This window comes from Aedes albopictus, chromosome 1 (genome assembly GCF_035046485.1).
Source record: "Aedes albopictus strain Foshan chromosome 1, AalbF5, whole genome shotgun sequence".
Classification (NCBI taxonomy): domain Eukaryota; kingdom Metazoa; phylum Arthropoda; class Insecta; order Diptera; family Culicidae; genus Aedes; species Aedes albopictus.
The window spans coordinates 255,839,892-255,863,145 of NC_085136.1; positions in this window are offsets into that span (position 1 = coordinate 255,839,892).

Here is a 23,254-nt window from a genome sequence, read left to right on the forward strand (position 1 = left end):
AATAATACAACAATAACTGAATTTGTTCTACAACTGTTGGCAACACGGTTCAGCACGTTCTGCACCACCCGTTCCACACATAAAGAATGATCGACATTTCAATAACAACGGCTAGAGGAATGAACAATGCAGAGTGTGTGGCAGATAGGACTCTTGAGTTGTTGTTGAAATCTGCCGTAGTGAAACAGTCACACTTTCCAAACTATTAGCTTAAATTATTAAATTCTTCTTCTAATTGCCTTCTATCCTACCTACAAGCAAGGTTGCAACCATTCATTTGCAAAGATTTACATTCATTTGCTATTATCTCAGTTCAGAAGCATGCTATCGAAAAACAATGTATGGATGAATTTAACCTTGTAATTTTATCTGAAAGTTTGCCGAATAACATTGGGGTCGCAAACGTATACCAAAGTCGTGAGCGAGCTGTAAAGGCAACTCTTCACGCGGTGAATGTAAATTACATTCACGCTGTGGAAAGTTGCCTTCACAGCTCGCTCACGACTTTGGTATGCATGTGCGACCTTAATGTTATTCGGCAAACTTTCAGATAAAACTACAAGGTTAAATTCATCCATACATTGTTTTTCGATAGCATGCTTCTGAACTGAGATAATAGCAAATGAATGTAAATCTTTGCAAATGAATGGTCGCAACCTTGCCTACAAGAACTCGTAAGTGTACTTAAATTGAATTTATAAATTGATTAATGAACTAATTACATGCACATGCAGGACGGCGATACAAATTAAATCTAAATTACGTGGTAACAGTTCGGCGGATGACTAATTGTAGGACTTATAATGTAAGTGTTTATATATTTATGTTTTTGAAGTACGCTAATTAAAACTGAATTTTAGCTCAAAGCTTACTCCAACAAAACAAAGCGAGTCTGCTAGAAGAGGTCCGAAATCCCAATCCGTCCCGTGCCAACAACAACAAAACATTTTATTGAAATGTTATTTATAGAAAATATACCAATAGCGGCATCATAACAAAATAAAGTTGCTCAACAAAACATGTTATTGAAAAGTTATGCCTTAATAAGTTAATAATAGCAAATCAAGATATAAAAACAGGTTTCATGATTCAGTTGTTATTGTTTTGATATTCTCCTCTGCTCGGGGAGCCTCGGTAACTTTTGCACCTGCCTTTAAGAGATTGTTTACCAACTTTTTCTTGATATCCGGATGACGCCTCAAAAATCGCTGGCTCCAGTTTTTGCCTACAATATTTGTCATCATTTAACCAATGCAGAACGTGACGACCCATACAAAAAAATATTGAGGTCTCATACAAAAAGTGTGACATAGGGGGGAGGGGGTTGAAAATGATCGATTTTTGCGTGACATAATTTGTGCATGACCCCTTGGATCTGGTCCAGGTTTTGCTTTCCTTTACTCATCTTTCACTCGCCGGAAAAGCGTTGTGAAAGGAATCTTGAACTCTTTGGATGTACCTACCTCGGATGTTTTTGTCCTCCTACGACGACGTCTTCGATAGTTTGTGTGTCGTACGTCGTACTGCTTCTGGATTTTGGCGATGCGATCCATTTTTCTGGAGAATGGTATAAAATGTAGATCAATTTGCCATTCATACATGGCTTGATTCATAATTATGGACAATGTCATTTTCACCCACAAATATGAATCAACTCTAGACCTCTTGAAAATATAGTGTTTTTCTTGAAAAATCACTCGCACTTTTTTATGATAAAAAATATCTTCAATTTATAAAATAATCAGCAATTGGGGATATTTTCTTGTTAATTCGATGGAAAACACCTTATGAACGCGAGCACTCTCCCTACGTGCGAACACAAATAGTAAACAAAACAAGTAGCTCTTGGGGCCGTGCCGCAACTTTGTCGTTTTTTGCAGCATAAATTGCATTTAATATGCGCAGTGATAGTTATGTTTATGTACTGATAACCGTTCTACACGGGAAAAATAAATTTGATGAAATTTATAATAAAATTGTACTACAGTAGCATTTTAAAGTGAAAGTTGATCCATATCTGTGGGATTACTGTAGGTGAAATCTATTCAGGTGAATTATATTTAAAAAAAATCGGAGGTATTATTTTTATAAGGACTGTTCATTAAAGAAAGTGGACACCTGTTTTTCAATAGAAAATATTTATTTTCGAACTAATTCATTTTTTATTTAATATAATCAACATACATGTGGCCGAATTCACGTGAGTTTGAACATTTCCTCTTGATACCTCCCATTAGATTCTGCACAACTTTCTCCGTAACCTTTCGTTGTGCCGCAAACCAAATTTTCTTGAAGCAATCAACAGAGCTTGCTTCTCTTCCATCTATCTTGAGATGCCGCTTAATTATTGTCCAGTATCTTTTCATAGGACGCAGTTCAAGGAAGTTTGGTGAATTTTGCCATTTTTCGACAAAATCGACTTTTTCCGTCTTGTGCAGCTCTAGTGTAGTAGAAGCGTAATGAGCGGATGCTAGACCCGGCCAAAACAATGGAGGATCCGTATGTTTTCGATAGATAGGTAGAAGTCGTTTTTTGATGCATTCTTTTATGTTATTTTCACCGTTGATTGTTCCTGTTGTGAAATACGAAGAACTGTTTAAGACGCATGAACAATTGGCTTGCCACAACAAAAACTTTTTGCCATATTTTTCGGTTCTGATGTACCCTACATCATCCAGCACATCTGTCCCCTGCTCAGCGTTGAAAAATTGCGGTCCCGGAAGTTGACTAGTACGCCCATTCTCAAAACGACATTTTTTTGGAACACCATTTGTGCAGAATTTATCTGCTAGTCGATAAGGTAATCCAACCCATCGCTCAAAATTTCTCACTTTATTCCGTTTTCTTTGAATGCGTTGCCGAAGTGAACAATGTTTTTACACACTGAGCATAAATTAACAATTTTTGTTTAGTTTTAACTCTAAACTATTAGTAAACAGATGTCCACTTTCTTTAATGAACAGTCCTTATGAATTTCCTAAAAAAAAATCTCTGCAGAAAAACCTGTAGACATCCTTGGTGTACTAAAGGTGTCTCTGGAGATATTTCTGAAAGAATGCCTGGATGATTTTCTGTATGCATTCTTGAAAAAATCTTTAAATGCAGTTCTGAAGAAATTTCTGAAGTAATCTATAGTTAGATTCCTGAAGAATACTCATGATTAATTGCTGCAAGAATCCGTGGAGAATATCCGAAAAATGTAAGAGAAATTTTTGTGAAAAAAAAAGTTAAAATAATATTTTCTGCAGATATTTATGGAGAAATACTTGAAGAAAATCCTGATAGAATTCCCAAAGAAAGCCATTAAAACTGTCCTTAACATTATTTGTTGGAAGATTTTCTGAAGTAATTCTTGGAAATTTGAGAAATTTTGAGAAATGGAATTTCCGGAGAAATTCCTAGAAAATACTTCTGCAGCATTTAATTATTAAATTCACAAAAAAAAATCCGAAGTATTGCGGAGATTCCACCAGTTTAGACTCCTGCGCGGAAATTAGTTGCGTGGATTTTTCTTGCGTGGGCCCACAGATATAAAAACAGACCGTGTCCTGGTGAATATTTTACGCTACGTTGTTGATTACACCTTTGGCAATTTGTCTGTACATATAGTAAACAAATACTTATAATGAACCTACGCTGAAAATGAGCCTAATCATTTTTTCGCGCCGGAATCTATAAATCTCCGGCATGGGCAATATGTGGTATTTTTCGGGACGTTCGGAGACGGTTTCACGCAAACACGTTTTTAAAAGAAAGAAAATATAAAATCCGGACTTTATTGCGCGACGGTCTGATCGAGAGTGACTAACTCAAGTCTAAACGGAAGTTGGCTGACGCCGTGACGATGAGCTAAGCGGACGTGCTCGAACGCAGACCTGTCAAAGTGACAGCTTGACGCAAAGAAAATTGGGAGATAGTACACCAGCTCTAATGGGAATAGAATTGTGCACCCAAGGTTGCTACAGGTATTTCATAGAATATACATGAAGGGATACACGGATGAATTTCTGAGGGCATTTGTGTATGAATTGCTGGAAGAAATCTTGAAGGTAATCCTTCAGGAAATTACAGTGATTTCAGACGCAATCCCCAGGCAATTCCAAAAGAAATTTCTGGAGGAGTTCGTAAAAAATTACCTGTACAAACTCCTGACGGAATCTCTGGAAGAATTTTCAAAGAAACCACACATGATTTTTTTTTTGAAAGGATCTGTGAAAAATTCTGAAGGAATCCTTTGGGAAATTTCCTTTGGAGAATCCCGGGAAGATTTTCTCCAGCAATCCCTAGAAGATTTTCTAAAACAAATCTTTGAAAATTTTTATGAAAGAATTTCTACATGGTTTTCTGATAAATTTCGTTAGGACTTTTGGAAGGCATTTGTGGAAGGTTTTTCAAAGGAATTCGCGGAGGAGTTTCTAAATAGATTTTCTAAAGGAATTACCTACCTACCTTACTATCTCTTCTTCTTCACTATTGACGAGGCCCCTTTTTCTAGCTCCGCTATTACACCTTCTCTTTCGTCTCTCCTGTGGTGTCCTTCGCTGCTTCTTGTCTTCCGTTGAGTTGAGCGGCCGTTCGGTGCAGTCGCGACGGGTGCTTATGCGCGTGAGCTCCGGACACTTTCAAAATGGCCTCGCCTGGATGTGCGGCGTCTAGCCAACGGCGGTCTATTCGGTCGACGCACAGAGGTCCAATTTTGAAAAAAGCTGGCAGAAACTCAATTTTTGAACATGTTTCTAATGGGATACAGTATAATGAGCATTCATCTATAATAGGTACCAGGAGCACTGACTGGCCTTTAAAAAATTTGGAAATATTGATTATGTATCTTGTTCAAGGATGGGAACACTCACTTGCAAAGAGTTACACTCACTTGCTATTTTCTCAGCTCAGAAGCGTGCAATCAAGAAACGATGTATGGACGACTTTTGCATTGTGGTTTTGTCTAAAACTTTGCTGAATAGAGTAGGGGTCGCACACGCATACCGAAGTCGCGAGGGAGCAGCGAAGGCAACTCTCCACGAGGTGAATGTAAATTTCACTCACCTCGTGGAGAGTCGCTTTTACAACTCGCGTTTAATGATGGGCTTGGTTGTAATATGGTAGATCTTGGATTACCTGGGTTCTATTTTGCTATCACTTCTTCCACTTCCCACTTTCGCTCGATTTATGCGATAAAGTCACTTTCTCAAGGCAGATAATTAAACGTCCATAATAAATACAAAATTTCCCATAAATAATTCGAAAAGTCCCAGTAAAGAAACAGGGGTGTGAGCAGTAATAAATAACAAAAGTTCCATAAACAAAAAAAAATGCATAAATAAATCAAAAGTTTCCATAAATAATTGATTTTTGAGCAATTAAAAATGTCAAAAATGCAATGAATAAATCAACTGTTGCATAAAAAAATCCATTTTTCCCACCAAATAACTTCGAATTTTCCATAAATAAATCGGATTTTTCCATAATAAATTAGAAAATTCACAATAAAAAAATATTGAAAAAGCAATGAAAAATTCAAAAAATGCAATAAAAAATGACTTAATTACCCATGAAAAACAAGTGTAGGAAAGTGTAACTATGATTGCAATTTACCGAGCAATTACTTGCTGTCCGAACTCGCTATCGCTCGTCGGACCTAAAAAAGGGATAACATCTATGTTTGCATTCTACCGGGCAAATTCTTGGATCTGTGGTTTGCCTAGAACCGAAACGATGCAGTTGCGGTGCATCGGATATCGGAAACTTCGGCGGCCTTCTGCCGCCTCAGTTCCTCAATCCTCTATGCGGCTTTGCCGCATGGTCTGCGTATTTTTTTTGGCTCAAAATGCATTTACGTTTATTGCTCGTTTTTTGACATTTATTGATAATTTACTTTTTCGTTTATTGCACTTTTGAATTATTTATTGCTTTTTAAATATTTTTTTATTGTGAATTTTCATATTTATTATGGAAATATCCGATTTATTTATGGAAAATTCGAAGTTATTTGGTTGGAAAAATGGCTTTTTTTATTGCAACAGTTGATTTATTCATTGCATTTTTGACTTTTTTAATTGCTCAAAAATCAATTATTTATGGAAACTTTTGATTTATTTATGCATTTTTTTATTTGTTTATGGAACTTTTGTAATTTAGTACTGCTTACACCCCTGTTTCTTCACTGGGACTTTTGGAATTATTTATGAATAATGATCACTTTCTTATGAGTCGTTTATATTTTAGCCCTTTCTCAAACTTGTTTCTAGATATTATTTTTTAGAATTCAACTTAGCTAGCCCAACCAAAGGCCATCAGCATCGATTCGGAGGGCGAAGCAGAAAGAGTTTTGGGTCTCTTATGGCTACCAGAAGAAGACGTCATTGCCTTTGCTAACAATCAACAGCTGGATGGAGTTATACCGACGAAACGAAATATCCTGCGCTGTGTCATGAGCCTGTTTGACTCGCAGGGTATCCTGGCACATACAACGATCCAGGGACGGATGATCATCCAGGACACCTGGCGCAATCCAATGGGACGAAGAGGTCGCAGAGACTATTCGTAGGCGCTGGCTCCGATGGACAAAACTATTCGATGATGTCGGTCGGATGAGGCTTCACAGACCATACTTTCCTGGTTATTCCACTGCTGAGGTCGGCTCGATAGAGCTGCATGTTTTCACGGACGCAACTGAGGAAGCATACGCCTGCGCGGCCTATTTTCGGGCCACGATAATGGGAAAGGTGCGCATTACGTTAATGATGGCCAAGGCGAAAGTAGCGCCATTGAAATCACTGTCAATACCACGTCTTGAATTGATGGGAGCCCTTCTCGGAGCTAGACTAGCTGAAGCGGTGAAAGAATATCATACTTTTCCAATCGACCGCCGTGTGATGTGGACAGACTCGAAGACAACATTAGCTTGGATCCAATCACAACATCGCCGCTACCGGCAATTCGTGGCGTTCCGTGTGGGAGAAATCCTAGATAAAACCGAAGCTACCGAATGGAGATACGTTCCTACGCAGCATAACCCAGCCGACGATGCAACCAAGTGGGGTAAGGGACCCAGCACAGATATAACGTCACGTTGGTTTCGCGGGCCCGACTTTCTGTACAGTCCGGAATCAGAATGGCCGTAGCAAAGGTCTACGCAGTCTTTAGAAACGGATGAAGAATTGCGGCCCTGCGTGGTGCATCGAGAGAAGCCAGTTGAGGATGTCTACCAGATCGACAACTTTTCTAAGTGGGAACGTTTGTTAAGAGCAGCAGCCGACGTCCATCGATACATCGTGAACTGTTACCACAGAAGCAAGAAGCAGGAACTGGTCACGGGATTCTTACTCCAGGAAGAGCTGCAGAATGTGGAGAACAGCCTGTGGCGGTCAGTGCAGGCATCCGTTCACCCGGACGAAGTAGCTGTGCTGAAATTAGCAGAAAGGGATCAGAAGAAGCACATTGGAAAGACTAGCCCTGTCTATAAGCTGTCTCCGTTCCTGGATGAACACGGCGTTATGCGGGTGGCCGTATTGGTGCCGTTCCGTACGTCATGTACGATTTCAAATTTCCCATCATCCTGCCGCGCCACCACCACCTGACTAAGCTGATCATCGACTGGTATCACCGCCGGTATCTACACGCCAATCACGCCACAGTACTTAACGAAGTTCGTCAGCGGTTCCACGTCTCCATTCTTCGCACGGTAATACGACAAGTAATCAAGGAGTGCCAGACTTGCAAGATAGCCAAAGCTCTACTACCACCAAGGATGGCTCCCCTTCCAGCGGCACGCCTAGCGGTCATGGCACGACCGTTCTCGTACGTCGGGCTTCATTACTTTGGACCTATCCAGGTCCGGATCGGGCGCAGCTGCGTTAAACGTTGGGTGGCCTTGTTTACGTGCCTCACCGTGAGAGCCGTACACCTGGAAGTAGTTCATTCCCTCTCTACAGAATCGTGCAAGATGGCAGTCCATCGATTTGTAGCGCGTCGTGGGTCACCCCTTGAGATTCGCTCAGACAACGGCACAAATTTTCAGGGAGCCAGCCGAGAGGGATCAGATTACAGCGATCGATCAACAGTTGGCGGAAACCTTTACCAACTCGAACACGAAATGGATCTTTAATCCTCCATCCGCACCACACTTTGGCGGTTCATGGAAGCGACTCATAATGGCCAGACAGCTCGTCGATGGCGTCGATGGATCTACGAGTACCTTCCGACGATTGCCATCAGAAGTAAGTGGTTCGACGAAGCCGAGAAGTTAAGAGTGAACGACCTTGTGCTGCTTGAGGACGAAGGCCAGCGCAACGGATGGTTGAGAGGCCGGGTTGTCGCGGTCAATCCAGGGAGTGATGGTCGCATTCGCCAGGCTACAGTTCAGACAGCTGGAGGAATATTCCGGCGTCCGGTGAGCAAGCTGGCAGTGCTCCAGGTGCAGGGCGATAGTAACACAGATGTATCGGAGCCACTGGTGCGTTACGGGTCGGAGGATTTTGCCAACGCTGGCAGCACTGGGAATTTGAACGGCGAACCGTTCTGCGATACCCCCCGATCTTATCCTACGCGCAGCGAATGACATCGACCTTGCGTAGTCTACGTGCGTAACGATTGTCAGGGTGCAGCATAGGATGTCAAAATGAGGAGATGGCAAAACTATAGAGAAATCTGAAAGTCATTGTCGTAAGAATCTCTGTAAAAGTGAATTTCTAAATCAGGCAAAAATTATTTCTAGAAGTATTATTCCACGTTTGAAGCAGAAGTCGGTTTTGCTTTTCACACCGATTTGAGTTCCTGGCAGTAAGTTTGAAATGAATTAGATTTGATTAAGATTGTAAACAACATCAAATTGGTTTAGGTATATATCCGCATCTGAATTGAAACCTCCAAGTCAGGCGAAGGCTGAGTTGGCACTTTCGGAAGTTTGTAAGTTGATGCAATTATTAAAGCGCAAATGAATGTATTCCCTTCTATGATTACTAGGCTAACACTCGCCAATAGCGCCAACGGTACAGAACTAGGTTGTTCAATTTAGTTTAGGGTGAAAAGAAGGGCGACCAAATTGTAAGTACAATGAGTTTTGTATCTAAACCTTTACTAATAAAGCTCCATTTAGCTTTAAGATATACGGCACATCCAAACCAAGTGCGTTTTCTACAAAGAGGTCCGAATTCGAAAACCAACACACGTCTTGCTTGATCGATCGTTGCAACGAAATTCTTGATTGAGCGATGGCGGTTCATGTTCCAAGCCTTCGACCAGAAGTAACTCCTAGAGTGGTTTTAAAAGAATGAATGAATATTCCCGCAAATTCCTGCAGTAATCTCGGAATGAATATCTGAATGAATTCAGGAAAAAATTCGTAAAAGAAACTCAGAAGCAACTCCTGGAGGAATCCCGGAAGGAACTTTTTTAGAAAACCTAGAAAGAAGTTTTGATGGAATCTCAAAAGAAATTCCGGTTGAAATCCCTGGAGAGATGTCTGAAGCAAATCAAGGTGGAATAGAGGAGAAGAAAACTTTAAAAGAAAACCTGAAGGAAACCATGGATAGAATCATAGAAGGATCATAAAAAAATACTTCTAAAGAAATCTCAAAATGAAGCTTTCGAGAAAGCTTAGTAGGCATTCTTGGAGCGATCTCAGAAGGAAGCCCTAAAGAAATACAAGGAGGAAATCTCATATTGAATCCTAAAGGGAATTTTTGGAGAAATCCCAGAAGAAAGTGCGGGAGGAATTCAAAAAAAGAAGAACTCTCAAAAATAGGAATCCCAGAAGAAATTTCTTGTGCAATCACATAACGAACTGTTGGAAGAATTTCGGAAGAAACTCCTGCAGGGTTCTTCAAATATCATGGTGAATATTATTCAAATGAAACCAATTTAATATTCTTAAGAGATTTATTAGTGCGTGATTGAAAGTGAACGGTAGAAAGAGACGGCGTGTCTATATTATCTTGCTATTATTTGTTTTTCATAACGTTCGTTTAACATAAAAATTGAAATGTAATTTCGAATTTAAATAAGTTTCGATTTTTGTTTTTGCTTATTAACATGGAAATTTTGTTTAAGAGGGGGGGAGGGGGTTATTCAACAAGCTACGTCAGCTATAAGGTAGGTATCCGAATCTATGATGAAATGCTACGAGAGGGGAGGGGGTGTAAAAATCGCTTATAAAAGCTACGTTATTTATGAACGTCCCCCAACGACACGAACTACACCGTCTAGATGACATTCCATACTTTCATGTTCCCCACCTCGTGAAACTTCAGCCAGGCTGGTACTGCTAATAATAATGCAGCCCACAAACTCCTCTTTAGACACGGCCGTCGTCGCATCACGGTTCTAAATGCCTTGGCAGACCAACGAACATCGCTGGAACATGTGCCTCCAGCTTCACAACTGCGACGACAACAACAACAAAAACGACAGAACGTGAAGACGATTCTGCTCTGTGTAGCACGAGCGAACGGGATTCCATCTGTGATGCCTGGTGATGACTTTTTACAGCCTAAGGTCGTTCTCAGCATCTCTGCCGCACCACCAAGTCTCGGCCCGAGAAGCTGACTGGCATACACCGATGATGCGATGGATGTCGTGTAATAAAGGTATTTTTGCCAGCTTGCGGCCCGGTTCCTCGGTGACTACTTCTTCAACTGACAGAACGAGGAATTGGAGTGAAATGCCTAGTTGGGTCTTCAATGTGGAAAATTTAAAAAATTGGATTAAAAAAAAATGGATATTGCCAGTTTTGATGAAGCAATCATGAAACTGAATCCAAGAGGAATTTTACGGATAATTTCTAAAGAAATTTTTAACAGATCAACTACGGAAAGAGGAATTGCAAGAGTAATTTCTGAATAGCGAATCGTAGCTCACCCCACTCTCCCCTCAGTTGGCAACCGAAGATCGTTCGATACGATTCCACGCGAATGCTAATATGTTGCATTTGAAAATGCTGTTGGCTCCCTAGGAGCCTGGGTAGGTTCAAATTCCCTCCAAGCTGCGAGACTAGCTTTGGAAAAGGCGAAAGTTCATCAGCGACATTGCCGTCTCGTACCTAGGTAGTTGTTGCAGATCCTGATCTAATGCTGCTGCTTGCTGATGGCGGTTTTGCCTAGAAGTCACTACTGACTGCTGCAGTCAATTGGCAAGGGTTCGAGAATTTGTGTGAGAGCAGAAAAAAAGTGGAACCGGAGTCGACGACGACGACGAACTTTAGCTTGATGACGGTGGACCTTGAAATGACGCGGTCGAAAAGGGTGAGTTACGTAATGTATACGGTTTCAGTCATTGGAGGTTATTAGTATTTTTGTAGTGTAATATATTTGGTGAACTAATTAGAATGAGCTCTCTACTTTTTGAAATACTTATATTACTTTATTACACTACCAAATGTCAAAACTTTAAATAAGTGATCGCATTCGCAATTACCATCTGGATCTCTTCCTCTGTCGGCTTCCCTTTTCGGAACCCGAACTGCTTATTAGATAATCTGCTCTCGCCTTCGATGTACTTTACCAACCTCTTCAGGATGATCTTCTTCAAGAGTTTGCCAAGCGTCTCCAACAGGATATCGGTCGATAGGATGCTGGGTATTCAGGTGGCTTGAATGATTTTGGCAGAAACACCAGTATCTGGATCTCCCAAATGTCTGGAAAGTAGCTATCGTCCAAAAAATTCTAAAGCACTGTCCTGAACATGTCCGGAAACGCAAGGATTGCAGCCTTCAACATCACATTGGGAATACAATTCGGACCAGGGGCTTTCTTTTTTAGTCCTTTTGCCACTATAAGAAGTTCATCATTGAAAATTGAAACACGGTTTTCTTCATTGTCTGCTTCCCTCTCGTTGACATACGGTCTGCCGTGTGCAGCATAGTTGTCCCATGTTCTATGGGATTTCCTATTAATTTCGGCGAATTTTCGAAGCTACTAGTGGGGAATTCTGGGATTACTATGTAAATATAATTCCTGGAGTTGTTTCTGACAGGGGAACGTCCATAAGTAACGCTACCGTTTGAGGAGGGAGGGGCTCCGAAAATTGTGATAATTTCAGAGGATGCCCTGTATAAAAAGTGTGGGGTTGAAAATGAACCTTCTTTTGCATAACCTATTTAATGAAATTTCTAATAAATTAATGGTGCCGTTTTAGGAGGTTCTCCATAGAAATTCTTTGATAATTAACGAATAAACAGGCATCTCTAAAAATATTTCTAAGAGATTTTTTAAAAGAATCCTCTCAACTTCAAGAAACTTCTCAAAGAATTCTGTAAATTTTTCTAGAAGAATTCTTGATGAAATTTCTGGAGAGTCCTGTAAAGGAATTTCTGAAGATTTCATGGAATATATGCCTCCAAGAATGTCATTCGCAAATTGCCGTGAAAATCTACCAAGAGTATTCAAAGAACATGTAGGAGAATGATTTTATGGACCTAATGAATCGCCAAGAATTTTGTTGATAATCCGTTATGGTTTTCAAAAGAGTCTTAATTAGTACTTAAAAGAATAAGTGGATCTTAACAGTATTGCTGTAAGAAATCATTGAATGAAATCACAAAAAATAAAATAGATTCACAAGAAGAACTTCAGAAAAATACGCCTAATATGCACAAGGAAAAAAATAGAAACTGTTTGAAAATGACCACTGTTATTGGTATTAGATTTAAACAGGTTGGCGTGAAAAAAATCTTTGTCGTTTTCTCATCGGCGTGGGAAATTTTGTTCGGCGGCGTGGAAAAATATGAACAGCGGCGCGCCGGGTCAATTTGACTGGCGGCGGCGGCGTGAAAAAATCGTCGGCGACGGCGGCGCGGCGCGGCGGCGCACACGTCTAATTCTAACTCACCTCAGTGTTTGTTGGAATGCACTTGGTTCACTTGCGCTGTTCGTGTTTGGCAGGCTAAAAACGAATTCCCGTACAGTTTTCACAGCCCTTCTCTGGCTAGCACCTCCCATTGTTGATTATCAAGCCAACTAAACAAATAATTATGACTTTGCAACAAGCTTTGCAACCATAATTATGACTCTTCACTTTCTTGTAGCTTTTTGGCACTGCATCCACAGTGCAACAGAAACTCTTTAATTGATATCACATACCAAATCGCGTTATGCCAACAGAAACGCTTCTAGCTTATTCGAGTTTGTATGCACACTTCAACGAGTTTATTTGTACTTTTATGCGATTTCATCCATACACCAATGCGAAGTAAACTAACACAACAAGAAAAGTACCAAGCGAAGTCGTATAATCATCGCAGTACGCAATTATGCGAATTCATTAGACACTTTGCGAGTTCGCTCGCACGCTTTTACGAGTAAGTAAAGTTCATCGCAATAAAACATCAGAATATCATCTACTACGATGTACTCCTACCTTATAAAAGTTATTTGTATTCTTATATCACTTTACCTGATACATCGTAATAAGTTCAAAAAATAACATCATATGCGATGAAGTTTGTCAGTCAGACGTACATATATGCGACAGTGACTTTAAATAGTACTTTTTACGATGTACGACGTGGTTTCTTATGCGACTCCTGGTTGTCTGGGGAGGGTTCATGTAATCCATGTCAAGAGCCGGATCAGCGTAGGTCAAGAATGTTTATCTGAGTCTACTACCTACCTTTGTTGTTGCGAGTATTGAACGTACCTGGAGTTTTTTAACGGAACGGAGGCAAACTTACTGTTAACCCACTAGCCGTTTCAAGTAGGTGTCTCCCAACAGAGCCACACCCTAGGCATGCTCTGCTTTAGCTGCCTGAAAACTAGAAGCTCTGTCTGTCTGTCTGTCTGTCTGTCTGTCTGTCTGTCTGTCTGTCTGTCTGTCTGTCTGTCTGTCTGTCTGTCTGTCTGTCTGTCTGTCTGTCTGTCTGTCTGTCTGTCTGTCTGTCTGTCTGTCTGTCTGTCTGTCTGTCTGTCTGTCTGTCTGTCTGTCTGTCTGTCTGTCTGTCTGTCTGTCTGTCTGTCTGTCTGTCTGTCTGTCTGTCTGTCTGTCTGTCTGTCTGTCTGTCTGTCTGTCTGTCTGTCTGTCTGTCTGTCTGTCTGTCTGTCTGTCTGTCTGTCTGTCTGTCTGTCTGTCTGTCTGTCTGTCTGTCTGTCTGTCTGTCTGTCTGTCTGTCTGTCTGTCTGTCTGTCTGTCTGTCTGTCTGTCTGTCTGTCTGTCTGTCTGTCTGTCTGTCTGTCTGTCTGTCTGTCTGTCTGTCTGTCTGTCTGTCTGTCTGTCTGTCTGTCTGTCTGTCTGTCTGTCTGTCTGTCTGTCTGTCTGTCTGTCTGTCTGTCTGTCTGTCTGTCTGTCTGTCTGTCTGTCTGTCTGTCTGTCTGTCTGTCTGTCTGTCTGTCTGTCTGTCTGTCTGTCTGTCTGTCTGTCTGTCTGTCTGTCTGTCTGTCTGTCTGTCTGTCTGTCTGTCTGTCTGTCTGTCTGTCTGTCTGTCTGTCTGTCTGTCTGTCTGTCTGTCTGTCTGTCTGTCTGTCTGTCTGTCTGTCTGTCTGTCTGTCTGTCTGTCTGTCTGTCTGTCTGTCTGTCTGTCTGTCTGTCTGTCTGTCTGTCTGTCTGTCTGTCTGTCTGTCTGTCTGTCTGTCTGTCTGTCTGTCTGTCTGTCTGTCTGTCTGTCTGTCTGTCTGTCTGTCTGTCTGTCTGTCTGTCTGTCTGTCTGTCTGTCTGTCTGTCTGTCTGTCTGTTTTTTTTTTTTTTTTTTCCTCCCAACCTCCCAAGCAGAGAAAACCGATTGGAAAAACTCTGCTACACCTTGACGCCTCGATCCCCCTGGTACCACTGATATGCGACTGCTTCAGGGGGGGCAATGCGCTCATGCGCTCTTCTGCTATTGTGCTCATGCACTTTTTGTCGCTTCTAAATTTGTTATTCTAGTCATTCTCGTTTTCGTACCTAACCTATCGCCATTCAGCGACACAGTTAGTACAAACACACACCAAATTTGTTATTCTAATACCACCAGCAAGTACTTCGGATCATACTGAGTTTCTCCGAGGAACGGTGCCGTTTTAGCACTCCAGTTTTTCGCGCACGACTCGGATAGTCCCCGACGGTGGATCTACCCTACGCCGACAAAGACTTCCCCGGCAGTGGAACATCTTCCGAAACCGTTTCTTCCCGGACAGGTGCCGAGGTCTCTCCTGCGATTCCGGTTGGAGACTGGCTTCCGGTTCACAGGCGCCCCGACGACCAAGTTCCGGTGCTTCTCCGCGATATACTCGGTCTAGTCCCCGGCGGTGGACGGACCTAGCCTACTCCGACAGAGAAAGACCCCGACGGTGGAAGTTCTCTCGACACCGATGTTTTCATCCCGACCAGTAAGGTGCCGAAGTCGACCCGGCGATTCCGGTTGGTGGTAGACTTCCGGTTCACCGGCGCTCCGACGACCAAAAACCGGTACTACGCAACGGACGACTCAGTCATGTCCCCGGCGGTGGATCAAGCCTACTCCGATCGCGTTCCGGCGCTCTCTGGTCTTCGCGCCACTTCCTTTGCAGCGCGGACAGCATCCTCGTTACTGCTCTGTCGACAGCGTTCCACGTAACTTCGTCGCGACACATTTCTTCGACAATGTTGTCGACTGTCAGGCCGCGCATATCCCTGCGCATCTCCGAGAACCTAGGGCATTCGAAGACGACGTGCGCCGGTGTTTCCTCCACGTTCACACACTCCGGACACAGAGGGGAAGACGCGTGACCGAATCGAAACAGGTACTTCCGGAAACAGCCGTGCCCGGACAGAAACTGCGTCAGATGGAAGTTCACCTCCCCATGCTTCCTGTTCACCCACGCCGACACATTTGGGATCAGTCGGTGGGTCCACCTTCCGTTCGCCGCATTGTCCCACTCTTGTTGCCACTTCACCAGCGAGTCCATTCTAGCAGCTGCTCTCGCATTCCTTACGTTACTCCGCCGATAGCACTCGACGTCTTCCTCTAGGGTGATGCAGATGGGCATCATCCCAGCGATAACGCATACAGCCTCCGACGAGATTGTTCTGTAGGCACTCGCGACTCTCATAGCCATGAGCCGGAACACACTGCCCAGCCTTCCACGGTTTCTCTTCGTTTTTAGCGCCGGAGCCCAGGCTGGCACTCCATACCTAAGTATTGAGGTTGCAACATTTGCCAAGAGGCGCCTCCTACTGCTTCTTGGACCGCCCGCGTTTGGCATAATCCTCGCTACTGTGTTAACCGCCTTCGCCGCCTTTTCGCAGGCATAGTCAACGTGCGCGTTAAAGTTTAAGCGGTCGTCGACCATCACGCCCAGGTGCTTCAACGCGCGCTGCGATGAAATTCTCTCCTCTCCGATCGTGATCTCCAACCTTTGCACTGCTTTGCGGTTACTGACTACGAGCACTTCTGTCTTTTTTTTTTTTTTTTTTTCCTTCTAAACCATAGGGGGATAATCTGCTCAACAGACACCCTAACAGAAGGTTAGGGTAGTGTAGGTCTGACAGGCCGTCTTCTACAACAAAAGTAAAATCCAGGACTACTCTCTCCTCGTACCCACTAAACCATTCCTATGGTCGCCAAACCCTACGTCTCTCCGGAACCACCAAGAAGGTATTGCTTCAGAGAGGGGCTAGTGCACATCGCACCCACAAGGTTAGCTGCGTAGCCTGCAGCAACGAACATCGATGACTCGCTTTGGAGAGTCCATCACGGTAGCATGCTGGCGCTTAGCCAGTTTCCCGAGTGGTCCTCGCCACTCCCTTTGTCCTCGGAAGGCGGGCAGGGTCAACCCCGCCCGCGCCCTACTGCTGAGCGGACATCAAGAACTGATGCCCACGTGCAACCCGATCTGACCTGCCCGCAAAGGAAGGGTATCACTACCCTTCAGGCCCTATCAGATGCACCCGTAGGTTGCAGACAGCAGGATCTCACCTACCCCGACCCTTGCCGGGGACCCCTTTCCAACCGCGGGCTCGGATCCAACCCAGTAGACCGACGCCACGACAGCACCGCTACCGGGACTTCCTCTCCGCGGCCACTTAATCGTTGTAAGGGTCGATTTCGACCGCAGGGCACCGGTATGACCTACGAAGCCGACTCCGAACCCCTGGACCACCTCTTGTACTGCATCTGGACTAGCCATTCTCCGAGTCCACGCGCCACCTCCTCTGTAGCTCCCAGACGATGTGGGTAATAGCTGTTGAAACGGCGTTCCAGCCAAACTCATCCCTACACATCCTCTGGACCAAGTTGTCCGGAGTTGTGTCCTCCCCGCATGTGGCAAGCATGCGGTCACGCATTGTGCGAAAACGCGGGCACACGAACAAAACGTGTTCCGCCGTTTCCTCTAAATCATTGCACACTGGGCATTCGGGAGAATCCGCATGCCCGAAACGGTGTAGATACTGTCGGAAGCAACCATGACCTGTAAGGACCTGTGTCAGGTGGAATGTGACTTCCCCATGGCGCCTATTAATCCAACTATCTACCCTCGGTATCAACCTATAGGTCCACCTTCCTTTGGTGGAACTGTCCCACGCGCGCTGCCATTTGACCATAGAGGCCATCCTGGCAGTCCTGCGTATGCCTCTTGTGCCGCGCATTTCGAAGCACTCCATGTCCTCACTGATAAGAATGCTGATAGGCACCATACCAGTAATGACGCAGAGAGCGTCGTGTGACACGGTACGGTACGCGCTCGCAACCCGCAGGCACATAAGCCTGTAAGTACTTTCCAGCTTCCGTCGGTAGCATTTAGTACTTAGCGCGGTGCCCCACGCCGGGCCGCCATACCTAAGTATGGATGTAGCAACACTAGCCAGAAGCTTGCGCTTACTGGCGTACACCGCAGAGCTATTGGACATCATCCGGGACAGTGCCGCAATAGCTGTGGAGGCTCTTTTACAGGCATAATCGACGTGGCTACCGAAGGTAAGCTTATCGTCGATCATCACGCCCAAGTGTTTGACGGAGCGCTTTGACAGGATAGTACAGTCTCCTACACTGATCTCCGTCTGCTGCTCCGACTTCAGGTTGTTAACAACCGTCACCTCTGTCTTGTGGTGAGCCAGCTCCAGTTTCCTGGACCGCATCCACGCCTCCACAACCTTGATCGAGTGGTTGGTAGTCAACTTTACCTCCTCGATCGTTTCACCGTAGACTTCGAGCGTAATGTCGTCGGCAAATCCGACAATCACCATTCCCACTGGATACTCCAACCTCAACACCTCGTCGTACATGACATTCCATAACACCGGACCCAGGATGGAACCTTGCGGGACTCCTGAGGTTATGTGAAAGCACTTCCGACCCACCTCCGTGTCGTAGACTAGTACACGATTCTGAAAGTAACTTCCGAGAATCTTGTACAGGTACTCCGGTATCCCCAGACGCAAGAGCGCATCGGCAATAGCAGACCAGCTGGCGCTATTAAACGCATTCCTTACATCCAGAGTCACTACCGCGCAAAAGCGAATTCCCCTCCTCTTAGGCTCGAGTGCTTTCTCGGCGGTTTTTGTAACCGACAAGATAGCGTCTACGGTGGACCTCCCCTTCCGGAAGCCGTACTGGTTACTCGAAAGACCATTTTCGCCCTCGGTGAACCGCAACATTCTATTGAGGATGATCTTTTCGAGCACCTTCCCCGCCGTGTCAATCAAGCATATTGGTCTATATGCCGACGGGTCTCCGGGTGGTTTCCCCGCCTTTGGCAATAGTACCAGGCTCTGCCTCTTCCAAGCTTTTGGGAAAACTCCCTCGTCCAGGCATTTCTGCATAGCAGACCTGAACATCTCGGGAGCCTCTGCAATAGCTACTTTTAAGGCCAGGTTCGGAACTCCGTCCGGACCTGGGGCCTTACCTACGCTAAAGGACTTAGCTATCCCCGCAAGTTCCACATCGGTGACCCTCTCCTCATCGCCAGCCCCAGTCCCCGGCTGTCCTACGAAAGGAGGCCAAGGACTAGGATCATGACGCGGAAAAAGTCCTCCAATGATCCCCTCCAACATCTCTGGAGATTGCTCTGTAGGAGCCATCACACCTCTCGTCTTGGCCATAACGATCCTGTAGGCGTCACCCCACGGGTTCGTATTGGCACTCTGACAGAGACCCTCAAAGCAGGCCTTTTTGCTTGCTCTTATCTCGGTCTTAAGCGCGGCTTTTGCAGCGGCGAACACCACCCGCCGTTCGTTTCGCTCTTCCTCTGATCGTGCTCGCTGCATCCGCCGCCTAGCCCGTAGGCAGGCGCGGCGCAGGTCCGCAATCGCGTCAGTCCACCAGTAAGCCGGTGGCCTCCCATTTCTAGGGTGGACTCGCCTAGGCATGGTCGCATCACACGCACGTGAGAGCACCGCTACCAGCTCGTCGCCGTCTAAACCGATTAAGTTTCGCTCACGGCGGAGCGCCTCCCTAAATACCCCTTCGTCGAAGTATGATGTCTTCCACCTGCGAGGGCTTGGCCTTGGCCTAGCCGCCTCTTCTTCTATCCGCTGTCTGCTGTTATTGTAGTCGATACTGTAGCGAACCGCCAGGTGGTCGCTGTGAGTGTAGCCATCATCTACTCTCCAGTTCGAACTACTTGTTAGGCCAGGACTACAAAAGGTCACGTCAATAATTGACTCCGCTCCGTTTCGACTAAAGGTACTCTTGGTACCGACATTAGCCAAGTCGACATCTAAGATGGCCAGTGTTTCTAGCAGGATCTGACCCCGCTGGTTCGTGAAACGGCTTCCCCATTCCACGGCCCAGGCATTAAAGTCGCCCGCTATTACCACCGGCCTTCGCCCTGTTAGCACGGTCGTTAAGCGGTCCAGCATTTGCGTGAACTGCTCGATCGGCCACCGCGGAGGCGCATAACAGCTACAGAAGAAGACCCCGTTTACTTTGGCGACCACGAAGCCCTCATAGGTAGTAGACACCAACTCCTGAACGGGGTATTTACCCGTCGTCCATATCGCCGCCATTTTTCTGGTCCCATCCGCGACCCAGTTGCCGTTGCCGGCGGGTACTCGGTATGGGTCCGATATGATGGCGATATCCGTCTTCCACTCAGAAACCGCCTGACAAAGCAGTTGCTGAGCCGCATCACAGTGGTTCAGGTTCAGCTGCGTTACCTGCACTGTGATTTGTTGTTCACTGCGGCTTTCTTGAAGGCCGGGCACCTTGGACCACCCATCGGATGTCTGTTGTTCGAGGATTTCCCGGTACAGATCATGCAGATGGGCGGACTCGTGCAGCTTTGGGCCTTATGACCTTCAGCGCCGCATCGCCTGCACAGTTTGCGCCTGTCAGGGCCTTTGCAGTCCCACGACTTGTGTCCTGGTTCCAGACACCTGAAGCAAACCTCTGGTGGCTCGTGGAATGTCAGGTGACATACACACCAACCCACCTTTATGCTCCCTACTTTAACGGACTTTTTGACGTCCGCCACAGGTAGCTGAACCAAAGCTATCTGTGTCCCTGCTGGCCCTTTCCGTAGCTTAACGGCTGCGGCGGCCACCTGCACATCGCACTGTTGCCGCAGTGCCGTGACGAGCTCTTCCACTTCGGTGATCTCATCGATGTCCTTGACCTTCAGAGTCGCCTCATGTGTCAGAGCCCTCACCTGCACACCCTCACCAAGGACCTCTTCTGCCAGCCTCTTATAGGCGGCGCCCTTGTGCTCCTTCTGGCGCTTTAGCTCCAGGATCATCTCGCCCGTACGAGTACGTCTAATACTGCGTACGTCGGCTCCAAGACCCTCAAGCTTGGCGTCGCTTCGCATCATCTTCAAGACGTCCGAGTACTTGGACTGTTCCGTCTTGATGACGATAGCGTCGCCTTTCTCGCGCTTGGCACCTGCCCTCCTACGCCTTGGCTTGGCGTCCTGCGCTACTACCTGCGGATTCGCCTTCTTCTTCCTCTTCCGCTCTACCTTCGTCCAAGGGGGGTCCTCCCCTTGGATCGCCCTACTCTGTGGCTGTTGAGGGCCCACTAGCGGTCGCAACCCTTTGTTCCCATCGTTCCGGGACGGGCCAGCCTTTTCAGGCCCACCCTTCCCAGCTTTCCGGGAACCCTGGCTGGGGTCCGACCTTCCGACATTATTACCGACTTTCGGGGTAATGATTCGCCTGGCCTTGCGGGCACCGCCAGACAGCTCCTCGCCTGACGGTTGCCTCGCCCGCTTCTGCGATTGCTTGCCCCGTTTGTCGCGAGCAGTCGCTTCCGCCTTATTCGGACTTCCTGCGAAGGAGAAGGCCTCCGTTTGGGTAAACTTCGGCACTTTCTCATTTGCAGGCTCCGCTGCTGCAGCAGTCAGCAACGCGAGTGCCGCGTGCTCCTGCTTGGCATCGTCGATCGACGCCCTAAGTCGAAGCAAGGCCGTTTTCAGGTCCTTGCTTATGTTCGACTTAGTGGACGCAAAGTCGATGATTTTGCCAAGCTGCTGCTCAGCCACCTCTATTGCGGACCGTCCTTTGGATCCTCGGTTGACGGCCCTCAACAACCACGCTCCGTCCATAACCTCCACCGGCTGGCTTGCCGGGAAGTGGACTGGAGCACCCACGCTTGAGCTGCGTACGCAACTCCCAGCGCCTATCTCCTCACTTCTCCTTGTCGGAGATCTCATCAACCCGCTTCTTGCGAAGGGGTTGATCCCACCACTATTTCCACCTAGATTCTGATTTCTATTTGACTTCATGATTAAATCCCACGAGTAGCACGGGAAAGAATGTCCACCACGCCAGAGCCCTGCAATAACGCGGTAAGGGACAGCTTACTGTGGGGGGTGCCCAGGTACCCCACAGGCTCCGTTAAAGATCGAGCATCTTTTTCACCCCCTCGATCACTCATTCCTCAGCACGGGTCGCTTGACACCTTGAATTCGGGTTAGTAGTCCTATTCTTAGCCGGCGACTACGCGGCTGACTCGCAAGCGGGGGGGTGCGTCAGGCCCCAGGACTTTCGTCCCTGCTGCCCCTAGCACTTCTGTCTTGTGATGGGCTATCTGCAGCTTCACTCCATTCATCCATCTTTCCACTGTGTCGATTGCCTCCGATACCAGCACTTCGACTTCATCGATTGTCTGTCTGTCTGTCTGTCTGTCTGTCTGTCTGTCTGTCTGTCTGTCTGTCTGTCTGTCTGTCTGTCTGTCTGTCTATCTGTCTGTCTGTCTGTCTGTCTGTCTGTCTGTCTGTCTGTCTGTCTGTCTGTCTGTCTGTCTGTCTGTCTGTCTGTCTGTCTGTCTGTCTGTCTGTCTGTCTGTCTGTCTGTCTGTCTGTCTGTCTGTCTGTCTGTCTGTCTGTCTGTCTGTCTGTCTGTCTGTCTGTCTGTCTGTCTGTCTGTCTGTCTGTCTGTCTGTCTGTCTGTCTGTCTGTCTGTCTGTCTGTCTGTCTGTCTGTCTGTCTGTCTGTCTGTCTGTCTGTCTGTCTGTCTGTCTGTCTGTCTGTCTGTCTGTCTGTCTGTCTGTCTGTCTGTCTGTCTGTCTGTCTGTCTGTCTGTCTGTCTGTCTGTCTGTCTGTCTGTCTGTCTGTCTGTCTGTCTGTCTGTCTGTCTGTCTGTCTGTCTGTCTGTCTGTCTGTCTGTCTGTCTGTCTGTCTGTCTGTCTGTCTGTCTGTCTGTCTGTCTGTCTGTCTGTCTGTCTGTCTGTCTGTCTGTCTGTCTGTCTGTCTGTCTGTCTGTCTGTCTGTCTGTCTGTCTGTCTGTCTGTCTGTCTGTCTGTCTGTCTGTCTGTCTGTCTGTCTGTCTGTCTGTCTGTCTGTCTGTCTGTCTGTCTGTCTGTCTGTCTGTCTGTCTGTCTGTCTGTCTGTCTGTCTGTCTGTCTGTCTGTCTGTCTGTCTGTCTGTCTGTCTGTCTGTCTGTCTGTCTGTCTGTCTGTCTGTCTGTCTGTCTGTCTGTCTGTCTGTCTGTCTGTCTGTCTGTCTGTCTGTCTGTCTGTCTGTCTGTCTGTCTGTCTGTCTGTCTGTCTGTCTGTCTGTCTGTCTGTCTGTCTGTCTGTCTGTCTGTCTGTCTGTCTGTCTGTCTGTCTGTCTGTCTGTCTGTCTGTCTGTCTGTCTGTTTTTTTTTTTTTTTTTATTCTAGGAGTCCAAAAATCTTCTAAAGACGCTATGTGGGATTCGAATGTGCGCCTACCCACTAAAAACACTCTCCTAGTTCACCTCCACCTTAAATTCCCCTCCGGTACCACCATGCAGTATTTCTTCGGAGGGGAGGCGTTATGTGCCTTGTGCACCATCACCAATTCGTTATTCTAGTCTTCGTACTGAGCCGTTTGGCTCCCGTGTAATTTGTTATTCTATTTTGATTAAACAGTCGCCATTTAGCGACCTTCTACTGTGTTAGCCACATTTAC